The sequence below is a fragment of the Thermobia domestica genome, chromosome 14 (assembly GCF_964235325.1).
Source record: "Thermobia domestica chromosome 14, izTheDome1.hap1.1, whole genome shotgun sequence".
NCBI lineage: Eukaryota > Metazoa > Arthropoda > Insecta > Zygentoma > Lepismatidae > Thermobia > Thermobia domestica.
Window position 1 is genome coordinate 145,717,742 of NC_137467.1, and position 11,370 is coordinate 145,729,111.

An 11,370-nucleotide genomic window follows, 5' to 3' on the forward strand; every position below is an offset into this window, starting at 1 on the left:
TTAGTGATTTCTACTACTATCATACTTCTTTCTCTTCTCAGTGTTGCCATAGTCCAAGCTCTGGAGTGGGCTGAAAAATAGTACCAAATTGAAACAAAAAAAGACTGAATTCATTATTTTGTACCAGTGTACAAGGGCGCCCATCAGGGGGGCTCGACCCCCTAGAGGAAATTGTACTTCAGAATATCGAAAATCCAATAGAATTTTTACATTAGTTACAGCAAAATTTGAAACTATTTTTGAGACGTCGTCTATACTTGCCCCCTCTTGGAAACCACAACATGGGCGCCCTTGCCAGTGTAATACATGGCTCTATAACACGAAACTAAAAGAGGTAAAGTTCTAGAACACTCCCGCCTTTTCCAAGAGTCCAAATCAACAAAAAATGCTCTTTTTAAAAAACATCCAAATAAGAGGACCCCGAACAAACGCAGAAGTAGATCATTTTTTTTTCGCACGTAGAAAGTATAATAGAAGCCGCAAATTAAAACTGAAAACAGTTATCATCTTCGGTGTGTATTGTAAGGAAACCAAACGTGTCTCTACTTCAAAGCGACCAATAAACCAAAATGGTATTATGGCCATATATGAAAAAAAAATATATATATAAAACGAGGAACAAATCAATCATATCCGAGTTTGTGTGCAAACGGTACGTCATAATAACATATTAAAACATAAATTATTCCACCTTATTCTCGTTTATGTGTTAAATAGTGCTGAATTGCGTAGAATTGTACCAAGTGTTTCACAAAAGGGGCTGAAAATGCCATCGTAGTATCAATGGGCCGATGAATAACAAAAAGGGCTGAATTTGGTACAATTGTACCAAGTATGGCAACACTGTTTCTTCTTGAACTCAATAGAATTAAAGATATCAATAAAATCAAAAAATTAAAACAATTTCAGTTTTGCATTTAAATAAAAAAATAATTTCCTGTATAAATCAATTTGGTGACGGAGAAAACGGTGACGTAGGTACTTTTATCACTGTTAAGATTCTTTACTGCACTAAACTTCCCGCTAATTTTAAAATTTTACTGAATATTTAGAGCCAATAAAACAAAGTATCAACATTTAGAAAGTAAGCCATAGTATTTAAAAAGAATGCTATTTAATAAACTGATAAGAGTGGTCCAGGTCTTTCCTTGTATTAATTAACGTTTATGTTATAATTATTATAGGGCTCCTACGTGGCTAAGCGGTTAGCGTACGCGCCTTTGGCGTGGGAGACCCGGGTTCGATTCCCGACGGGAGCTCATATGGTTCGGATTCCACGTGAATCAGTAGGTCCACGTCTCGTTTAGCCTCTCTGCTGAACGGGATGTTCAACTCAAAATCAATCATTGATTGTCGTACACTAATATCTTTGCATTACATTTATTTCTTATTTTTTCTGATAGCACTATTTATTTCATAAATTTGAAATTGCTTACTCTCCAAAACTGTCTTATTGTTTTGTTTGTTCTAACTGGATGTTTACACAAAAAAGAGAAAAAAGGGTTAAGGGGTCCATTAAAAGCTTTAGATACTATTTAACAATTCTGAGCTCTTCGTGGCTAAGCGGTTAGCGTACGCGCCTTTGGCATGGGAGATCCGGGTTCGATTCCCGGTGGGAGCTCATGTGGCTTGGATTCCACGTTAATCAGTAGGTCCACGTCTCATAGAGCCTCGCTGCTGAACGGGACGTTAAACTCAAAAACAAACAAAAAAAGTATTTAACAATTCTGCATCGTTTGAGTTAACCCTATTTGTTTTTCTTAGCGCAACCAATTATCTCGTTAATTATGAAAGATAAATGATAATATGATTTGCGTCTGGCATTCTTGGTGAAATAAGATTCCTTGCTTTGACCAACCCTGGTTTCGCCTAATAAGGCGAACAATAATACATCTCACAAATAAGGGAAATTATAAATTCCTTAATTTCACTCGAGGCTTGAATTTTAATTGGCATTTCAGCCATCACAAATGATTAGTTCACAGTTACATTTAATCCGCGTTTTATGGAAAAAAGTTTTCTCAATCATTTTTTTAAAAAATAAATAAATAAAAACAAAAATATTGTTGAAAGATGTCAATATTAAATGAATTGAGCTAAAGTGACATTTTCATGATCGTTTCCGTGATCAGCATGGCCAATTTAATAAAAAACAACTACTTTCGTTCAAGACTCAAGTTCCTGTCTTTATTTTCTGGAGCAAGAGTATAAAGTACCCATGTTTACTCCATCCAAAAATATAATAAAGTAAGTATAACCCATGTGCATGTAACGTTACTCCAATCATCGAATATTAGGTAAAATGTCATTTAGTGTATTGCCGGAAGCTTTGTTGTTTGATACAGTAATGCAGGAAATAGTACAAACTATCACAAACAATTTTAACATTTAACAAAATCTATTTTTTGCAAGTGCTTTATTGTAAATGCTACGTTGAAATGTAAAGCAGTAAAAGTTATTTGCAACTTAAAAAATACGGTCTTTATTCTGCCATCTATACCAGTCTTTTATAAAGAAATTGTTTAACCTATTATTTTTCGGTTTTAAACTATTCATTTCGAAGGAGGTAACTGAAATTGGGGAGTTTCTCATGTTTTATATTTAGAGGGTTCTGTAAAGATTATTAGTACTACCATTGTTTTAAATTCATGTGAAAATATTTGCCAATTCTAAAAAATAATGTTATCTATAAGGATATTTATTTTATTTACTTTGTAAATGTTGATACGTTATTCTGCAATGTGCCGAGGATACCTTGATCCACGTACAGCTAGCTTATTCTATATGAATCACTAAGCATATGATAAATACAACTATTTTTCCAATCATAACATTGTGTAGACAGTCAAAGCTGTCGATATTAATCACCACAAGTTGCATTGATAAGCAACCAACTTAGAGAAAACATTATATTTTGAAATAATAACTTTATAGATTCTAACAAATGTATTGCTGATTTAATAGCAAGTTATTAGCACGTATCACTTTGTATCTTATAAGTATTGTCCGTTTACTGTAGCTTGGCGCTGTGTTTTGACACAAAACCTGGCTAGCGAATCTTAACAGTCCTTCCCCTTCTTTCCCCTTATCGCAGTGGTAACAGTGGTACTAACTCATCAACTTTAGCACTACTAGGGTTTGGTATTTGCAAGTTGCGTAAATTTCGAAACAGTTTACTTCTTCTCTAATAAGGGCCCGTAACTTGTGTGGGGCAGTGGAGGGGCAACTGCCCTTCAGGGATTTTCCCTGCCGTTCGAAGGGGTCCATTTTGAGGCAAAATTTTCTTAATCCATATACGATACGAACATGAAATTATAAATGAAGCATCAAACAGTTTCACTACATTACATAAAGCAGCGCACAGAAGGTAAATAAAACAAAAGTGAGTCGTGGGCCCACTTCAGTAAAAAACGTCTACTATTAGGGGCCCTAGAAATAACATTTATTCGTATGGTTTTGAGATTTGTCAATATTGTCCCCTGAATTAATTTGTTATGTATGGAAGGGGCCCAGGGGCGTAAGTAACGGGCCCGCAGACCTTGCTGTAAGGGAGGGCCCACAGGCTCCGGGGGGACATAAATAGTAAGGGAAAGATAGAAAGAGGAAGGTCCAAGAATGGAAAAAAACTTTTTCTAGGAGGCCCAAATACACGTATTAATGCTTGCCCCTCAGAAAAAATCTAAGTTACGGCGCTGTCTCTAATGTGAATTTATTGGTATAGTTCTGCTAATAGTTAACTATATCAGGTTGGTCTCTTTAAACCTTGGTCCGTGGAGAGAAACGATCTTACAGGAGGATGTATTCAAATTTTAAGAAGGTGGGGAAAGAGAGCGAGGATGAGAAAGACGAGAAGAAAGAAAGAAAGAGAATGAAAGAAACACTTCTACTTTTACTTCATAATGAATTTAAACACATATAAACGAAAAAGGGATATCGGAACCCACCACCATAATATTTGTGGAAATGTTGGCAACAATATTCTGGCGTAATATATTTCCTGCCAATTCTGGGGCCTCAGTGTTCGGTCCAATTCTGGCCTTACAGCTGTGGCGGATCCAGGGGGCGATCGGGGAGATTTCCCCCCCCCCTGGAGAGGAAACTTTCTTATTTGATATATTTAAATAAAACCCATCCCGGAGTTTGGAACTCTTAAAAGTAGCTCTAATTGCAGTATTAAAACCCACCGCCCCCCAGAAGTCCGTCCTGGATCCGCCCCTGCCTTACAGAAGCTATCGTCTAGGCATTCACCTCGTGGAACTGAAGAAAACCTTAATAAGGAATACCAGCCAGAGTTGGGTTCATGCCCACGCTCGATCTACTTATTTTAATGCCTTTTTTTGGTGTTGGACAGTGTCTGGTAAGGGCACCCAAACAGGGTAAATGCGTACTGCTTTAAAATGTTTACATATTAAAATTCGCTTCATACTGTACTTTGAACACGTAATACAATGTGTATTATATTATTCTTACAGCAGCATGCTTTATTTCCTAATACTTTAACTCTATGGTTGTTAGTATTTATAATTATTGCATCATACTAATCCTTCTCAAAGCTCGTTCAATTAGTATGAAATTCTAGACTTGGCAGTTTGCAACATTGCAAACCTTCACCAACAGGCAATAATGTAGCGAGAATATTTCCACCTATACTCGCATCGAAATTCCCAGCCCCTGTTTACAATCAGTACAATATGTTTCTGTCGCCTTATCATGAAAACAATGCTGTCCAGCGAACCTAACGGTCTTAGCTCCCTCTGTTTATTGTTTACAATACAAACTATATGCTTCCAATATTGCCAGGCGTACAAGGTTTTCGCACACTTTCGAACAATAACACTTGTACAAAATTGAGTGTGCATTATATGTAAGATTGTATTACATAATAACTAACTCGACTTGTCATAACGTTAATATCTCAGTCATCTCAAAGCAACAATAATGCTGTTTATGTAGTAATAATAATTGTTCTATGACTGTGCAGAAGTAGGTACATTCGGTTCGGCGATTCACGTGCCTGGCAACCATGAATTAACCATATAGGGGTGAGAAGCAAGGTGTTGAGGCTCGCACTACAATTGTTGTTTGTAAACAATCTTCCATCCTAGAGTGAACAGACAATAGTGACCGGATGTTCAGGCACTAAAAACCTGAAAAATAGGCAGGGAAATAGGCACTTAAAATTTAAAAAATAGGCAGTTAAATAGGCACTGAAATGTAACTCAAAATAATGAAGATAAATACTCAATAAATTAAAAAATGAAATCAAGTCACAGATAATGTTCAAAGAATATAGAAACATGACCCTTACGTGTTTTTTAATATTTTCTTATACTATATATATGGGTAGCGTTTATATATAAACGAAACTTGACATGTATTCCATATATATTTGGTAAATAATTCTCTACAGCACTTTATCACTTCACACAACTTTCCAAATTTTATACACTTTATCAGTACACACAGCAGTCCAAAGTTTTATAGCACTAGAGATGCGCACGAGACAAGATTTGTGGCTGTCTCGTCTCGAAAATATGCTGGAAAAGTGATGTCTCGACTCGAAAAATGTATATTTTTCTATTGGAAAAGCCGTGTCTCGACTCGAATTTTGTCAGGAAAATCCTGTCTCGACTCGTCTCGTGCGCATCCCTATATAGCACTTTGCCAGTACACTTTGTAGTCCAAAATTTTACGATATCTTATCACTACAAACAGCACTTATTTATACATTTTTTCGGAAGAGGCAGAATCCTTTATTGAAGTACTAAATTATATATATTTTCCCCAATAAAGCCCTATTTTGAAGAAAATACTTAGAATAGGCAATATTAGGCACTAAAGCAATTATTTAGGCAGTATGGGCGAAATAGGCAAAATAGGCAAAAATAAAATTGGCTTAAATTGAAACTATAACCCGCCATATAAACTTTAAAATATTATTTTTGATCATATCTTTAATATTAAAGAATAGGCATTTTGACTAATATCCGGTCTCTACTTATGAGTAACTAAGAGAATGCCCGTTCTTCGCACGGGGAGAACACGTTTTATTTTGGACATAAAGGACACCAAAACTGTCACCAATCAACTTAAGGACCCAAAAGATCTACGAATTCGACACTAATATCGGTCATTTTCAATTATCTTTACATGTCACTTAGGAGTACTAAAGGGGACTGAATTAGGATTTAAACGATATCAGAACAATAGTAGCAAAGACAAACTGCTTGCTGTAAGCTTGCATTGCAATTCGGTCAAGCTTGCATCCAGCTTGATTGGAAAACGTGTAAGCATGCCGCAAGCTGGGTTCCAGTAACGAAGTTACATGGGGGCAACCTTGCATTCAGTGTTCCATTCAAGCTTGACGCAAGCGTTTTACAAGTAAAATCAAGTCAATAGCCAATGAACGGCCAGTGATGTTATGATGCTCTGCGAAGGGTCTAAAGCATTGCTTGCAAGTATAACAAAAGGCAAATTGTATGAAAGCATGCGTTTCAAGTGAAAGTGTAGAAAACCAAAAGCCAAGCACACGCCGACTGGCAGAAAGCTCTTTTGCCATTAGGAAAGTGTCACTGTTCATCTCTGCAATCCAGAAAACTATGAACATTAATATCAGTCTATATTATGATATTGTGTTGCTGGGATTTATGCTGTGAAAGGAAGCAGATGGAATAGGAGTAACGGAATAATGATATTCTTTTGGGTAGCGGACGCTATTACTCAGTGATGTTATGTGGATTATTGGTGGCTTAGTTACAGCTGATTATAATGTGGTAACTCATGTGGAATAATGGAAGCAATTGGTAATAAATATATAAAATTCACTCAGTGTGTATGTTGATTGGATTCGAAGGCAAAGCCTAACATGGCATTAGTAGAATTAGCTCTTGAGAAATTATGCAGAGTGTTCAAAACAACACCGACAACGTTTGGGAAATCATTCCTGATATCAAGATACAACAAAAAGTATAGACAAACTTGGGTGCACAAATGCTTCCTTTCGGAGTTATAGGCTGCCGAGAACCAGTGTTGCCAACAACCTCTCTAGAAAATAGGCTAAATGGCCTTTTTTTAATGCGAAAAATGGCTAGATTTTGAACTGCTAACCTATAACTCACATTGTAGATTTTAGACCCTTTTATTGTGTGTGTAGGATTACAAGTCACTTATAGTAAAAATTTGTAATGTTGAGTTTTATTCCCTGAAGACTAATAAGCAATATGTATGACTTTAAATTACAATAAAATCCATCAACAACTCATCTGATTTGTGAAAGTCAACAGCCATTGAATTGAAATAAGTCATCATTGATGACGTTGCTGCTAGCCGAGCCACTGGAACTGGATGCACCATCCTTGGATTGTGAATTGGTTGTGTTTGTGTAGACAACCATTGTCCCAATCTTCAGTATTACCTCTTTCGGAAGACCATAATCCTTACAAACACTTCTTATTTCTCCGTACACTGACATTAATCATCATTGCACTGAGAGTTTTCAAGCTAATTAAATATTCTATTTGTTTCCTTTAATAGAAAAAATCTCTGTGGCTTTTAGAACCCAACAGTACTAAATTTGTATTAGAAAACGTTCATTCTTGCAATGAAATGTAAAAATTAAAAAAAAAATAATTAAAAAGTAGCAAACAGGGCCGTTACGGGAGAGACATAACAATTTTTTTCTGAGTCGATAAGTATTAAGTATTTGTAAATCTGTGAGTGGGTAGAGAGAAGAATGAAAAAGAAGTATCTGTTGCGTAATAAAACACTCTCTGTCTAGAAAAATCAATTAATACGATAGTACATAATGACAAAAAGACTATTTTTTTTAAATTACGCTCTATTTTGAAAGAAAAAGTATTTTTAGAATTAATTGAACGGCTAATAAAAAAGCCAATAATGGCAAAGGAGCTATATTTAAGGCTATAAACATTTCGTAGATTTGTATGGCTAAATGCCTCTGCAAATAGGCTAGATTTAGCCAAAAATAGGCTAAATTGGCATCACTGCCGAGAACATGAATAAATGAACTTGAAAGGCATCGGACAAAACTATCGGACCTACTGTAATCGGGTCAAGACTTCACTTAGGAATTGGTATATGCCCTATCCAAATATCAATGTTTCAGAATCCTTCGATACTTCCGTAACAATTATGATAGAGGTAGTTGTTGAGTATATCAATGAAGTCTTGACCCGACTACGGTAAATCCCATAGTATTGGAGCTATGGATCTTAAAAGTTCATTTTTTGTGTTTCCAGCATCCTATAACTCCGAAATGATGAATTTCTGCAGCCATGTTGGTCTATACTTTTTGTTTTATCGTGGTATCAGGAATCACCTCCCAAACGTTGTCGGTGTTGTTTTGAAACAGGCTGTTGAACCACTCAATTGTGGATACTAAATAAGAATAGTTAAGGCTCAGTTTCAGTTTAGTCGTTCCCTTACGTATATTCATATCTTTTTAAAGAAGTTACTGTTCTGAATAATTTAACACTACTGATATATGTACTACTTTACTTAAAGGGTATAATAATTTTATATTTTGTCTAGAAACGCCCGTTAACTTTCGAACCAATAGACAGAAAACGCTGGAATTTTGCAAATATTATCAAGAATACATTGCCAAATGTAATCTGCAGTACCGCCAGATTAAAAGTGTTACCATATGAAAAACTACAACTGAATGTTGAGTAGGAAACACTGTTAACATGGTGGTATCTTAGAATATGTCAGACAATGCGTCCTGCTAATAATTACATCCTGCAAAATTTCAGTTTTCATTCAAGCGAGTGTTATCAAAACTTCTACCATTAAAATGCCATAGACATGATAGATGAAAGTATAAATATATAAATAGATAATAGATACGTATATCAGTCATAGGCTATACATAATTTTCTATATGCTGGTATTGCTTATGTAATTATTCTAGAAATCATATTTTGTGTAGAAGCAGGAACATACAATCCTCTATTTCCATACGTAGTCTCCATTAACATTAAGGTACCTGTCATGTCGCTGCTATAGCTTGAAAAACACCTTTCTATAAAACTCCATGGCTTACGTATGGAGAAATTGCAGTACGACGGTTCTATTCTCTTCACTGGTTGTAGAACGGTTTCCAACCCTTAACGTTTTCAAGGCAGGGTATAAAAGAAATCATTGGGTGCAAGATCCAGACTGTGAGAAAAAAAAATTAAGTGCATTGCATCCAAAGTTATTACCATATTCCACATTTCTTCTTGTTGTACGAGGTCGAAAAAAAAATCAATTTTCGCTAGATTTTAATCTCCATCCGCTTTAGTTTTCATGTACCACTTGCTTTCTTCAAGGAACTACTACAAAAGAACACCTCGTATGTTCCAGAAGATGCTGAGAGCACTTCACCCGATAAAACTATCTTTAGAGGCTCCATCACCGCGAAATTAAAATACAGCTAATTTTACAGTAATTAAGTGATATCTTCAAATAGATAAAAGATAATTGAAAAGTGGAATAAGAGCTTACTAGACAATATTATTTTACATGACATATCCTTATCACGTGTCACTTATCCACTTTCGATTCGAAAATCATGCAAGATACAGACGAACTTAGCATCTCGTACGGGTCATTGCAAAGCATTTTAACCGCCAATTTGCAAATAAGAAGAGTGTGTGCGAAATTCGTTCCCCAAATTTTGACTGCGAACAGGAGCTTTTGGTCAATAAAAATGTTGGTATTTGTCCACATCTACAGTAATCCCCGGATACATCACCATGCAACATCTATCTCTTCCCCAAAATTAAAACAGTGCTTAAAGGAAAACGTATTCCAAAAAGGCTTCCATTCATAGATTGAACCTTGGGATAAGTGCATTGAAAGCCAAGGACAGTAATTTGAAGGAGATTAAATCAAATTTCATGTAAGCTTATTATTTTATGTCAAATAAAATTATTAACTGTATATTTTGATCAGATCTCGTATAATCAGGGGTGGCTTAAGGATTTTAATTTTGGGTAAGCCCCGTTCCCTCGCTTATGGATATATACTGTATACACATTGATTAATTAATGACAGAAGGAAATTACTTTTACAGTAGTGGTTGATGCTATTTGTTAAATACATAATTATCTACATTTATATATTTTTCAAATTTTTTGGTAGGCCCGTGCCTACGCGACCTACCCGTTAAAGCCGCCACTGCTTGTATATTTCTTGATCTCTTATCGCCTTATCTGTTATGTAGGTCTAGATAAGCAGTTAGTTCATTAAACATATTAAAAATAATTTCAGATATTATTATTTGATTAGAATTGAAGAGTCTCTTATGAAGATTAAAATCCCATGTTTTTCTCAATACATGCATTCACGTTGTTTATAATTTTTTTTAAAGAATGCGTACTACAAAATGTTTTTTTTTTTTTTTGCCTTACTTCCCTTTTTGATGAAACCTATATAGAGAAGAGGAAAATGAACAAAACGCATTGACCTCTTTATCTGTGTATGGCTCTTTTCGTTCTCAATTGCAGAAGAGAGATTTTCTGTAGGAAGTGTCAAATAACAAGGCAAAACGAAGCATTTAGAGTCCCTCCCCTCCCCGCCAAAACATTAAAGATATACCGTTCTTTATTCAAGTGACAGAGGAGATACGTTTTTCTTACCCCCTATTCTAGCCGAAAAATTTCGCCCAGTTTGAATTTGTTGGCAACATTGAATTTCGGAGAAGATATCCGTTGGATTATAGTGTAGTGGACGGAGAAGCCTAATATATCAAGAAAAGAAAATGAAGGCATCAAGAAATTGCAAGGGTTTTACTTAGTTTGCTTAAATTTTAGAGCAAATGCATAAAACTCCCATGTTTACTCCTCGAAAAATAAAATAATTTTTATTTCCTTTTATTTCTTCTAGAGAGCGATTTTTTTTTTGGAAAGGAGAGAAGAAAATTTACGTATTCTACAGATAATATGATTCGGGAAATCATATACTTCTCTAGCCTCTCAGAGGGTTACGCCCTCTCTTTGGCAAGTGATTTTCTATACAAAATATACTTTTGAAAAGAATGGGATGGTCTAAGAGAAGTTTGATTATTAACAGAGATTTTTGTGCATCAGGTTTGGAAAGGAGTTTTATCATCATTTTATTGTTCTCTATTTATTTATTAGTCATATCTTTATTATAAAGTACAGAAAAGAAACAGTGCAATGAAGGTGCCAAGTGTGCATACATAACAAAGTATATATAACTTAATTAAGACAAGAAAATTATAAATAAAGGGTATCATGTAAATAACGAAATATAAAGTGAAGAATACTTAAGTGCAAATGTGCAAGAATATCAAAAAAAATATATATATATAATGCGAGGTAGTAGAAGAAGTGAGTGAAAATG